Genomic DNA, 13,794 nt, shown 5'->3' on the forward strand with positions numbered 1-13,794 from the left:
CCAATAAAGAGAATCGTTTCTTCACGTGTGAATGGTTTGATCTAACTCCGAATGTTGGTATTAAGATTCACAAACACTATAACTTAGTGGATATCAATCACCGAAAAAGATTAAATAAATATGAACCATTCATACTTGCTTCACAAGCTGAACAAGTAGTTTACATCCCTTATCCTAGCTTAAGATGAGACAAAGCTAACTGGTATGCCACATGCAAATGAAGCCTAGGTCTGCTGTCATCATGCCTGCATAAATGTAACAGAGCAAATACTGCATCAAGCATTTCAAGATGAGATAGTAGAAGTGTTACAAGTTAATACGTATAGAAGATCAACAGATTGGACCATTACATGATTCAAGTGGTGAACTACTAGAGCTTACAACCGTTGAAGAAAAGGAACTATTGGATGAGGCAGATCTAAATCATACAATAGAAAGCGATGAAGAAGAACTCCATGAATATGATGATGATAGCGAGGATGATAGTGAATAAATTGTATTGTAATGGATAGTGATCTAAATTTCAAAAGTAATAAATAGTTTAACTTTAAAGTAATGATTGTTATATTATCATATTATTCATGTATATTATGTTATAATTTAACTTTATGAACTGTTTGTGACAAGGAGATGTGTATAATAAATGTGTAAGTCAGGATGGCACTGTTATTATTATTATTATTATTGTTGTTGTTGTTGTTGTTGTTGTTGTTGTTGTTGTTGTTGTTGTTGTAACTATTATTTGCAGGTTGTGTTGAGATTTTGGGAACATCCAATTTTAAGGGGAGGTTTTGCTAGATTTTTTGTACAAATAGAATAAATTTTAGTACAAATTAATTTTTCTTACTATGTTTATCTAATTTACAGATATGGTTAGGAGCAGACACAGAGTAGATGCTTCTCATGATGTTAACATAGGAACACCTACACCATCCAAGGAGGCGAGCCTTGACACCTCGCCATAGCCATCGCTGCGCTTCAACGCACCAGTGGCTAGCCAAGAGACTACAGCTGTGGATGGTTTTGATAATGCACCAAGATCTTTACATGAGTCTGCAGTTCTTAGCTCACAAGATTCTCATCCATCCTTTGAAGCGGAGAGTGATTCTTTAGGGCAACAACGGTTACAACTTCGTGATGGCAAGTGAGTTAAATAATTATATTTTAATTACTTTATCAAGGTTATGTAATAAAAATGTAACTTTTATTGAAAATATTTTATTATATATGTTCAGTTAACGGTGGATCTACAATCGCTTCTGATGATTACAAATACCTTTAAGCAACGGATCAACACTGAGGGTGTCAACTGGAAGGCTATATCAGAAGAGACAAAAGAATTTTACTGGGAAGAATTTAAGGTAACATCAATTTTTTTTTTTTCGGTCATATTTTGATCCTTATGTTAATCATTATAGATATGTATTTTTTATTGTAGAAAAAATGTTGTTGGGAGTCCTTCGAAGAAGCAGGGATAAAGGCTGCATGGAGATCAAAGGCAGCTGTACGCTACAAGGACATGATTGCAGATTTAAATAATTTCAGGAAAAGGCCCTTGTATATTTCTAAAGAAACTTGGGCAAAATTTGAGCAGCACTGGAATGACCCCAAGATCATTCAACGGTTAGAGATATATTCTAGAAACCGCCGTGGTGCTACAAATGCTCATGGACCGTCCACCCACACAGGTGGATCCATAACATATGCTGAATGGTCTGATAAATTGGTTAGTATTTTCACATAAGAAAAAAAAATTATGGATGGTTGTTGATGGAAATATGATGTAATGTGATAAAATTGTCATGAAAAATATTACAGATTGTTGTGCGATTGAATTGTGAGATTTTTGTTAATTTCTAGCAGGGGGAAATGTCAAAATATAGGGGAAACTCTGCCCGTTTTTATTTTCGTTTCATAATAAATTTTAATAATTTATTGTTTATGCATATAATAAATAGCTTCGATAATCTGCTTATTTTTGTCTAAGAGAAAGAATTGGGTAGAAAGCCAACTCCAACTGAGTTGTTTATCCATACTCACACTCGAAAGCATGACAAGGAAACTTTTGTGGACTAAAAATCCAAAGAGATGCATGTATGATACTCTTTTATTTATTTAACTACAATTTTTTTATTGTATTATATGATGAATTAATTATAAAAAAATTTCATTTTTTTATTACATACAGGACGCTATAGTAGCTAGGAGGGAGGAGCTGACACAAACCACACCTGACAACATTGATGAAAACCAACTTTATTTAGACGTAGTCGGAGGTGGGGAGAAGAGACGGAAAGTGTATGGCCTTGGATCTGAATCATCTACTTTTTACCCATTAGTTGGAGCATCTTCTAGCAGGGTGTCTGCATCATACAATTATCAAAATGCTGCATTACAACGACGAGTACAAGAATTAGAGAAACAGCTTGAGGATGAGAGGCAAGCAATGACAGAACGAATGGATCTAATGAAGTTGGAAATGGAGACGAATATGGAACGCATGAGAAGCTCTATGATGGAAGAAATGATGAGATTAGTCAGAGATCTACCAACATCTCTGCCTCCACCTCCACAAAATTGAGAGCATATAATTTTATATTTGACTTATCAAACTTTAGTTTGCTTTACTTTACTTCTATGAATTTTATATTAATTTATTATATATATGTAGGGATTATTTTTATTTTGAATTTTTTTATTATTATTATTATTATTAGCATTTTCTTATTAATTTTTAATTTTTGATTTAATTTTAAAATATTTTAAAAATTGAAAATTTAAAAATTAAAAATTACATATATAAATTAATAATACCGACTAAAATATATAGTTGATACATTTTTTCAAATTAAAATAAATACATAATGACCTATTTTTTAATTTTAAAAATAAAAAAATTACCGACCACAACTTTAGTCAGTATGTTTTTTAAAAATAAAATATATATTGATAAATTACAGACTAACATTATTCAGTTAGTAATGATCAATTAAGATATAGACGGTAAATAGTGATTATTTTCTCTCCTTACTGATAATCTATAAATTACCAACTAAATTTACTTACAAACTGTGATGTCGCTAGTTAGTTTTAAATAATTAAAAAAAAGTACCGACCATAACTTTTAGTTGGTAACTTATGAAAATTAAAATATAATTTGTACTTTACTGACTAAACATTTTATCGGTAATTACCGACTAACTTTTAGTCGATAAATAGTAGAATTAATTCTTATTGCCAATAATCACCGCAAAAATACCGACTAATGCAAACATTTTACCGACTAAAATTTAGTCTGTAATTACCGACTAATAATTTAGTTGGTAATTAATAGCGACAACTTAAATACTGATTAATATTAATTTGGTCGGTAATTGGTCGGTAACGGAAATTACCGACTAATTAAACATATATTTAGCTCAGAATTATAGTCGCTTATATTTTTAGTTTCTTGTAGTCTAATTCTTTATCAAGGGAAAATTAAGTAAATTTTTCAAAAATGCAAAATTAATTTTGAAAAGTATTTTAGTTGCAAAATAAATTGAATTAGCTTTCCAATGGCTCAAACGGATCAAAAATCCGAGTTCGAATAAAAAAGTTATGAGTTTTTAAACTCTTAATCTCTTAATGTCTTTACTTGTAACTTTTTCTTGATTAAGGGAGACTAAAATGAAATTTTCACAATTTAGAAATGAAAATTTGTTTTTAAAAGTGTTTTCATTGAAATGTTTATCAAATTAGCTTTCCAACGATTCAAACGGATTGAAAATCTGAGTTCCGATCAAAAAGTTATGCATTTCCTAAGCCTAAGTGCCCTTTTGACACTTTCTGTCCAGAGAGCACTTCGGCAGTCAAAAGTGGGAAGTTCAGCTGCCGAAGTTCACTCTTTAAATCATGGTTTTTGAGCATTGAAAGTCATTTTTTCCAAAGAGCACTCCGGCAGTCGAAAGTGGGAACTTCGATTGCCGAAAGTGACTTTTCAAAAGCTATTTTTTTGGCGCTTCAACCTTTAGTAGCTGAAGTAAATAACTCCGGCAGCCGAACCTAAGTTTCTGGAACTTGATAACATAAAGCTTTGGGTGGTTGAATGGCTAGTTTTGCATTTAATGCACTCCCAACGACTATTTTCTTGCAAAAACTATAAATAGACACCATTTATGACTGGAAACAAGTTTTACAACAACAATCTTTTGAAAATTTATTGTGCTCTAAAGATTTTCTTTATTCTCTCTTTAGAACTTGAGCTACCATAGATAATGTTGAGAACTTGATATTTAAGTTGTAAATTCATTGTTCTGAGAGTTCATTCAAGGTTATTGTGAACACTTATTATAATTTTGAGTGTGATAGAGCTTTAAATAGCTCTAGAGTGTAAAGAGATTTGTAAAAGAGCAAGGGTTTGCTCTTATGGTGATTGTAAGGGGTTTATTCTTCACCCAAAGAAGAATTTTAGTGGAGTTAACTCTCAAGGAGGGCCTTGAGGAGAGGACGTAGGCTTGGGATAGCCGAGCCTCTATAAATCTCTTGTGTTATCATTCTTCATTTTCTCTTCTTTGTGTTTAAATTTCTTTTAATCTTTAATTTTACAATTAGAACCCAATTCACCCCCCTTCCCCCTCCCCTCCCCTCTTGGGTTGCTACAAGGGACAACAAGTGGTATCAGAGCTAGTCTCCATTCTACAAGATTTAATCATCTTGGAGTAAAGATCAATGGCAACTCTCAATGCACAAGAAGGTCAATTGGTGGTAAGACCTCCTCTCTTTGATGGTAATGACTTCTTGTATTGAAAAAATAGGATGTATTATTTCCTTAAACCAGAAAGGGTTGACTTGTGGGATGTTGTAGAAAATGGGCCATTCACTCGAACTAAGATTGTAGATGGTGTGCATATAGCTAAGCCTAAGGGTGACTGAAGTGAGCAAGAGAAAAGAAGAGTGGCTTTAAATGATAAGGCTATTCATGTTCAATTTTGTGCATTAAGTAGAAGTGAATATAATAAAGTGTGTATGAAGTCTACTGCAAAAGAAATTTGGGATGCCTTAGTGGTTACTCATGAGGGTACTAATCAAGTAAAGGAGAATAAGATGGATTCCCTTATCTACCAATATGAATTGTTCAAGATGAAGTCAGATGAAACCATAAGTGAAATGTATGATAGGTTTGTGGAGATTATAGGAGGAATTAAATCTCTAGGGAAGACATTCGCAAATGAGGAGTTAGTAAAGAAGATTTTAAGAAGTCTTTCTAAGGAGTGGCTACCCAAAGTAACTTCACTCAAGGATTCCAAGGACTTGAGCAAGGTACAACTTAATGAGCTCTTAGGAAATCTTATTGACTATGAGATGACCCTCAAAAGAGAGCAAGTGGAGGAACCTAACAAAGCCAAAAAGATAATTGCCTTCAAAGTATCTTCCAAAAACTCAAGTGATGAAAATGATGAGTTTGATGAGGAAGAATTGGCTCTAATGACAAGGAGAATAAGGAAGATGCTCTTCCAAAACAAGAAGTTCATCCCAAAGAGGAACTTTAAGAAGGACAAGGGAGAAAGTATCAAGAGGGATCCTCCTATATGCTTTGAATGCAACAAGCCGGGTCACATTAGAACGGATTGTCCCAAATTGAAGAAGCCTTTCAAGAAGTTCAAGAAGAAGGCACTTAAAACAACATGGGATGAATCAAGTGACTTTGAAGATGAGGAGATTGGTGATCAAGTTGCCCAAATGTGCTTCATGGCAATGGAGGAAAGCTCCAATGAGGTAACTATAAATGATGATGCTATTGAATTTTTTTATGATGAACTAGTTAATGCACTTAAAGTTATGAATGATGAACTTGAGTTGAGTCATAAGAAAACAAGCTCTTGAAAAAGGAACTAGTTAGTTTAAGGAAGGAAAATGAGACCTTAATTAAGGATGATAAACCTTTAAGGGATGATATGCAAAAATCCTTAGATAAGCTCTCAATAGAAAATGAGAAATTGAAAAATGAAATTATTGAGCTAAAAACTTCTCTTTCCAAATTTGCTGAAGGAAAGGATAAACTTGATGCAATTTTGGACTCTCAAAGGTCTCCTAGCATAAAGTATGGACTTGGCTATAGTAAATTTGCGCAAGCACCTCCTTCCAAGACCATCTTTGTTAAAACATCTAGTTCTAATGAGCCTAGTCCCCAAGTGCTTAGTCCAAAGATGTCCAATTCTAAAGGACAAGAGCCAAAGAAATCTTGTGGTAATGAAACTAGAAAGACTTTATTTCATTAACATGTTTCTGGACAAAATGTAAATAGGACATATACATCTAGGAGAGTTGCATATAGGCCAAACCTTCATAGGGGACATGCTACTAGGCCTCATAACTATCATCACACTCACCATGCCTCATGCTCACATTCGCATAATAGACACAAAAAGAATAGTCTCATGAGACCATATTCACACTCTCATGCATATAGACCAAGAATAAGAAGATTCAATGGTCATTGTCACTATTGTGGCAAGTTTGGTCACACCAATTATAGGTGTGCTATTAGGAAAATCCATCTTGGATATGGTAGAATATTTGGATATAGATATGGAACTACTAACCCCCAAGGACTCAAGTACATTTGGCTACCTAAAGTAAATTGAATTATCATGTGTAGGTGTGCTTGAAATCCTCAAAGCTTGAAAGCAAGTGGTACTTGGATAGTGGATGTTCAAGACACATGACTGGGAATGCCAATCTCTTCCTTTCACTTGAAAAGAAAGATTGAGGTGGGCAAGTGACTTTTGGTGATAATGGTAAAGGTAAAATTGTGGGAATAGGTAAGGTTGGTAAGGAAAACTCTCATATTCTTGACAAAGTGCTTTCCATTGATGGTTTAAAACATAATTTGCTTAGTGCTAGTCAATTGTGTGATAAGGGCTATAGAGTTGTTTTTTAGTCTAAATCTTACTTTGTGTCTAGGATGAGTGATAACAAAATGTTGTTTATTGGTGAAAGAATTGAAAATATTTATGTTATTAATTTGCATGCTTTGTCTAACAAAGATGTCAAGTGCTTTGTTTCTATTAGTGATGAGTCTTGGACTTGGCATAGAAGGCTTGCACATGCTAGCATGGAACTTCTTGCAAATTGGAACAAGGATGAGCTAGTTGATGGGCTACCAAAGATCAAGTTTCAAAAGGATAAGGTGTGTAATGCATGCCAAATGGGTAAGCAAGTCAAGAGCTCTTTTAAATCTATTCATAAGGTATCTACTTCTAGACCCCTTTAATTGTTGCATATGGATTTGTTTGGTCTTACTAGAGTAGCTAGCTTAGGTGGTGCATATTATGCCTTGGTGATTATTGATGACTACTCTAGGTATAGTTGGGTTGCATTCCTTGCTCATAAGGATAAATGTTTTGATATTTTTGAGAAATTTTCAAAAAGGGTTCAAAATGAAAAGGGTTTTCAAATATCTTCTATTAGGAGTGATCATGGTAGATAATTTGAAAATGAGAAATTTGATGAGTTTTGTAACTCACTAGGGATCACTCACAATTTTTCTTCTCCCAGGACTCCCCAATAAAATGGTGTTGTTGAAAGAAAAAATAGAACTCTTTTAGACATGGGCATGACTATGTTAAATGAATATAATTTGCTTACTTATTTTTGGGCGGAAGCCATTAACATGGCTTTTTATGTTTCAAATAGAGTTTTAATTAGACCTAATTTAAAGAAAACCCCTTATGAGCTATGGAATGGCAGAAAACCTAAAATAGGTTATTTTAGAGTTTTTTGTTGTAAATGCTTCATTTTTAATACCAAAGATAATTTAGATAAATTTAGCTCCAAAACTGATGAAGGTATCTTCTTAGGGTACTCTACATCTAATAAAGCATATAGAGTCTTCAATAAGAGAACCTTAGTTATTAAGGAGTCAATGCATGTTGTATTTGATGAAGCTAACTCCTTTAGTCCTAGAAAGGATATTTCTTGTGATGATGATGTTGTATGTAATCTTAATGAGTTGACTCTTAAAGATCCTCAATCTAGTGGAATTCAATATCAACACATGGAAGATCCCTTGAAGGACTTGGGAGTTGATCAAGTTGAGCCTCAAGGGCAACAAGGTCAACTGGTTTCATATCAAGACGTTCAACAAAATCTACCCAAAAATTGGACATTCAAGAAGGATCATCCTAAAGACCTAATCATTAGTGATACATCAAAAGGGGTAACAACTAGATCCTCTCTTAGAAATATATGTAATAACCTTGCATTCATTTCTCAAATAGAACCTAGAAGCATAGATGAGGCCATTAATGATGAGAGTTGGGCACTTGCAATGCAAGAGGAGCTCAATCAGTTTGAAAGGAATAAGGTTTGGACCTTAGTTCCTAGGCTAAAGGACCATCCATCTATAGGCACCAAATGGGTGTCTAGAAACAAATTAGATGAGGATGGAAACATAATTAGAAATAAAGCTAGGTTAGTAGCCAAAGGCTATAACCAAGAGGAGGGCATTGACTATGATGAAACCTTTGCCCCATAGCTAGATTAGAAGCCATTAAAATCTTGCTTGCATATGCATCATACATGAATTTTAAGCTTTTCAAAATGGATGTTAAAAGTGCTTTTCTAAATGGTTTTATTGATGAGGAGATATATTTTGAGCAACCTCCTGGTTTTGAAAATCATGAGTTTGCAAACCATGTTTTTAAATTGACTAAAGCCTTGTATGGTTTGAAACAAACTCCTAGAGATTGGTATGAAAGGCTTAGCAACTTTCTTTTGCAAAATCGTTTTTCAAAAGGAAAAATTGATACAACTCTTTTTGTTAAAAATCATGTAAATGACATCATTGTAGTACAAATATATGTTGATGATATTATATTTGGTGCTACTAATGAGTGTTTGTGTGAAGAGTTTGCTAATACCATAAAGAGTGAGTTTGAGATGAGCATGATGGGAGAACTCAAGTTCTTCCTTGGGCTTCAAATCAAGCAAGCTAAGGATGGCATCTTCATCAACCAAGCCAAGTACACCAAAGAATTGATCAAAAGGTTTGGGATGGAGAATAGCAAGCCAAGTAGAACTCCAATGAGCACAAACACCAAACTTGACAAGGATGAAAAAGGAAAATCGGTTGATAAAAAGCTCTATAGAGGTATGATTGGTTGTCTCTTATATCTCACAGCTAGTAGACTAGACATTATGTTTTCCATATGTTTCTGTGCATGTTTTTAATCATGTCCTAAAGAGTCTCATTTGCATGCTGTTAAATGTATTCTCAAATACTTGAATGGTACATTGCATTTAGGTCTATGGTATCCTAGAAATGCATCCTTTAATTTATGTTCCTACTCGGATGCCGACTTTACTGGAAGCATCCTTGATAGGAAGAGTACCTCAGGTACTTGTTAACTCCTAGGACACTCTTTAGCTTCTTGGTGTAGCAAAAAACAAAACTCGGTTGCACTTTCCACGGTTGAAGCCGAATATGTAGCTGCTGGTCATTGTTATAGCCAAATACTTTGGATCAAACAACAATTGAGAGACTTCAAAATATGTTTTGATCACATACTTATTAAATGTGATAACACTAGTGTAATCAATTTGACTAAGAACCCCATACAACATTCTAAAACCAAGCATATAGACATTAGACATCATTTGTTATGTGATCATGTATTAAACGGTGATGTTGTTCTTGAGTTTGTCGATACACATCACCAATTAGCTAATATCTTTACAAAACCTTTGCGTGAAGATAGGTTTAATTTCATTAAGAGAGAATTAGGCATGCTTAACAACCTTAATGCTTGAGATTGTGATTTACTGTTCACATTACTGTTCACGTTATTGTTCACATGAACAAAATATGGGTTTCCTATTTTTGGCTGCCAAATGATCACAATACTATTCCTTTTTAATTTAGATTATTCTCCTTGATTGTTTTATGAAGGTTATTTGCCAAAATTCTATTGTTGATTTGAATAGACTCCTTGATGGTTTTACAAGTTCTATGCAAATGAAATTAGTGAATTTGTATTAAAGTCTTCTTGGCTCTTTATAGGCTATTCTTGAGAATAGTTGTTTATGCTGCCTCTAGATTAAACATACACTAGATAGGTGGTTTGAGTGTCTAAACAATATAGTTATATTCATGATAGGATTAAAATCCAATAAGCTATGCCTTGTCTTAGAATTGCACCTTGTAAGTTTGCCATTATATGAAGTGCTCTTATAATCTTTATATATTGCCATATGTTCTTATATCTTTTAGCATGGTAGTATCTTTTCTTTTAGAGTGTATTTTGATGATGCCAAAAGGGGGAGATATATAACTAGTGGATGAATTAGCTAAGTGGATGAATAATTCCAAATGTTAATCTTTAAACATGATATATAAATGATGATTTAGTGGGATACATGTTTTGGGTATACTTATGTGATGCTTCTTGGCAATCCTTTGATACATATTCTAAATTGTTTTTGATATAAAAATAAACTTACATCATCATTCACCTAGGACTCATGGCATTGCATTCATTGAGTTAAAGCCTCTCTTATGTGCTCTCCAAATTCTATTTATTAAAGCACAATTTGTTTTTGAAAGGGGGAGTACATTAAGGGGGAGAATTTCTAAAAAACACACACTTATTTGTGCTTAATTTTCCTCATCCACTAATTGTTTGTCATCATCAAAAAGGGGGAGATTGTTGGACCTAGGTGTCTTAACCCATGTTTTGATGATAATAAACAATTAGTGTGCTACTAATATACTTTGGAAGTATTTGTGTTGAGTTCGTAGGTCCTAGATTTAAAATTGCCAAATTGCTTCAAATCAAAGTTAAGGAAGAGCAAGATAAGGAAGTAAACATTTATGGAACCCTACAATGTAACTTTTATTTATTTTATATCTTGTAAATCTCATTTTATTAATTATATTAGCTCAAGTCTAGGTGGTACTAAGAATATTTTTTTCAACTTAGTTTTCACCTAATTCTTTATCAAGGAAAAATTAAATAAATTTTTCAAAAATGCAAAATTTATTTTGAAAAGTATTTTAGTTGCAAGATACATTGAATTAGCTTTCCAATGGCTCAAACAGATAAAAAATCCGAGTTCGGATAAAAAAGTTATGAATTTTTTAAACTCTTAATTTCTTAGTGTCTTTACTTATAATTTTTTCATAACCAAGGGGGACTAAAATGAAATATTCACATTTTAGAAATGCAAATTTATTTTTGAAAGTGTTTTCATTAAAACTTTTATCAAATTAGCTTTCCAACGGTTCAAACAGATTGAAAATCCGAGTTCCGGTTAATAAGTTATGCAATTTCGAAGCCTAAGTGTCCTTTTGACACTTTCTGTCCAGAGAGCACTTTGGCAGCTAAAAGTGGGAAGTTTGGCTACTGAAGTTCAATCTTTAAATCATGATTTTTGAGCGTTAAAAATCATTTTGTCCAGAGAGCACTCCGACAGCCAAAAGTGGGAACTTCGGTAGCCGAAAGTGACTTTTCAAAAGCTTTTTTTTTTGGCACTTCAACCTTCGGCAGCCGAAGTAAATAACTCCGGCAGCCGAACTTGGATTTTTGCAACTCGATAAAATAAAGTTTTGGGTGGTTGAACTACTAGTTTTGCATTTAATACACCCCCAATGGCTATTTTCTTGCAAAAACTATAAATAGACACCATTTATGACCGGAAACAAGTTTTACAACAACAATCTTTTCAAAATTTATTGTGCTCTAAAGATTTTCTTTATTCTCTCTCTAGAACTTGAGCTACCATAGTTAATGTTGAGAACTTGACATTTGAGTTGTAAATTCATTATTCTGAGAGTTCATTCAAGATTGTTGTGAGCACTTATTGTAATTTTGAGTGTGATAGAGCTTTAATTAGCTCTTGAGTGTAAAGAAATTTGTAAAAGAGCAAGGATTTGCTCTTATGGTGATTGTAAGTGATTTATTATTCACCCAAAGAAGAATTTTAATGGAGTTAACTCTCAAGGAGGGCCTTGAGGAGAGGACGTAGGCTTGGGATAGCCGAATATCTATAAGTTTTTTGTGTCATCATTCTTCCTCTACTCTTCTTTGTGCTTAAATTTCTTTTAATATTTAATTTTGCAATTAGAACTCAATTCACCCCCCTCTTGGGTTGCTACAAGGGACAACAAAACTATTTTATTATTTTAATATTCTTATAACTAAAACTTATTAAATTTAATTTTAAATTATTTTTTAATACTCTCTAACTGATATATTTTAAAAAAATATATTTTTTTTTTCAACAACAGCTAACAATGCCAAATAAACCCTATGTTATTAAGACTGGGTATAGGGTTGCTTTTATACATTCTTTTGAGAAGGCTGGATCATCCTCCTCGGAGAGTTCGAAGTTATGGAAGCTGGTTTGGAAACTTCTAATGGAAGTGTCAAATTTCCTATGGCGAGCCTTATTGGATATTCTTCCCTCACGGGTTGTTCTTCATAGTCTGTTCTGCTATACTACTATTTCTGTGATGCTACAGAGACTTTCGTTCATCTTTGTAGAGACTGCCTGATAGTTCGTGATGTTTGAAGATGTTGTGGTTTTGCTTTGGCGGTGGATTGTGCCAGATCGTCTTTCAAAGGTTGGTTCTCGAGTGTTTTGGACCTTCTATCTTCTGCTAAGCTAGCAAAATTTAGCACTGTTTGCTGTAATATTTGGTACTTAAGAAACAAGTTTGTATTTGATGGTGTGCCATTAAGAATCCAGAGTGTGATCTCTATTGTTCAGCATATGTGTGGTGTGTATATTCCGACCGATATTTCAGCTTTAGGTGACGCTGTCAATGGTTCTGTTGTTTCTGACATCCCCCGCTGGAGTCTGCCTGCTGCTGGGGTTGTTAAGCTCAACATAGATGCTAGTTTTTTGGGTCAGGATTCAGTTAGGATGGAAATGGTATGCCGAGATGATTCTGGTTCAGTCCTTGCTTGTGCTTTTAAACAGCTGCATTGTAGCTAAGATTCCTTTTTTTTGGAAGCTAAAGCTTTCACCTATACATGGATTGCAGCTTGCTTTGGATTTTTCCTTTTTCCTCTGTGGTTATGGAATCAAATTGCAAGTTTATGGTTAATAAGCTTTGTGAGGATGTTAATCTTCGAAATGGTTTGGGTCTGGTTATTGTAAACTGCCTTCACCTTCAACGTCAATTTGTGTAGTGCTCGTTGTCTTTCACTCGATGTACATGTAATTTAGGCATACACATTATTTGGCTAAATCAAATCTTGTGTCTGAAAAGGAGTATGTGTGGATTGACGAATTTCCTCCTTTCCTTTCCTCTTGGATTGATTCTAATGTAATGCCTTATTCTTAGTCAATGAAGTTGTTGCTTTTTATACAAAATTAAAATTTTTAAAATCCAATTGCATCAAAAATACCAAAACGTTTGCAAGAATTCGCGATTATATCTTATTTTTTTAATTGTGTAAAAATATCAAACCTTTAACATTTGTCAACATTGTATCTATGGACTAAATTAAATTTAGAAAAGTTAATAATAACTACAATATAACCCCTGAAATTTTATTTGATTAATAAAATAGTCTATCATTTTATACTTTATAATTAAATATTATTTATTATATAAAATATATTTTACATTTATTTTTAATTAAAATTTACACTAAAAATATTTTTATTGATTGAAAAAGTAATTATGTTAATAGTTTTTTAGTTGCATTTTGTTTTTGCTCTATGTGATATGTGAATTACATTATGAAAAATCTTAATTTATTTAGAATAACCTTAAAAATTAATTAAAGGTCAACCGTACAATTT

The sequence above is a fragment of the Hevea brasiliensis genome, chromosome 1 (genome assembly GCF_030052815.1).
Source record: "Hevea brasiliensis isolate MT/VB/25A 57/8 chromosome 1, ASM3005281v1, whole genome shotgun sequence".
In the NCBI taxonomy this organism is placed as follows: domain Eukaryota; kingdom Viridiplantae; phylum Streptophyta; class Magnoliopsida; order Malpighiales; family Euphorbiaceae; genus Hevea; species Hevea brasiliensis.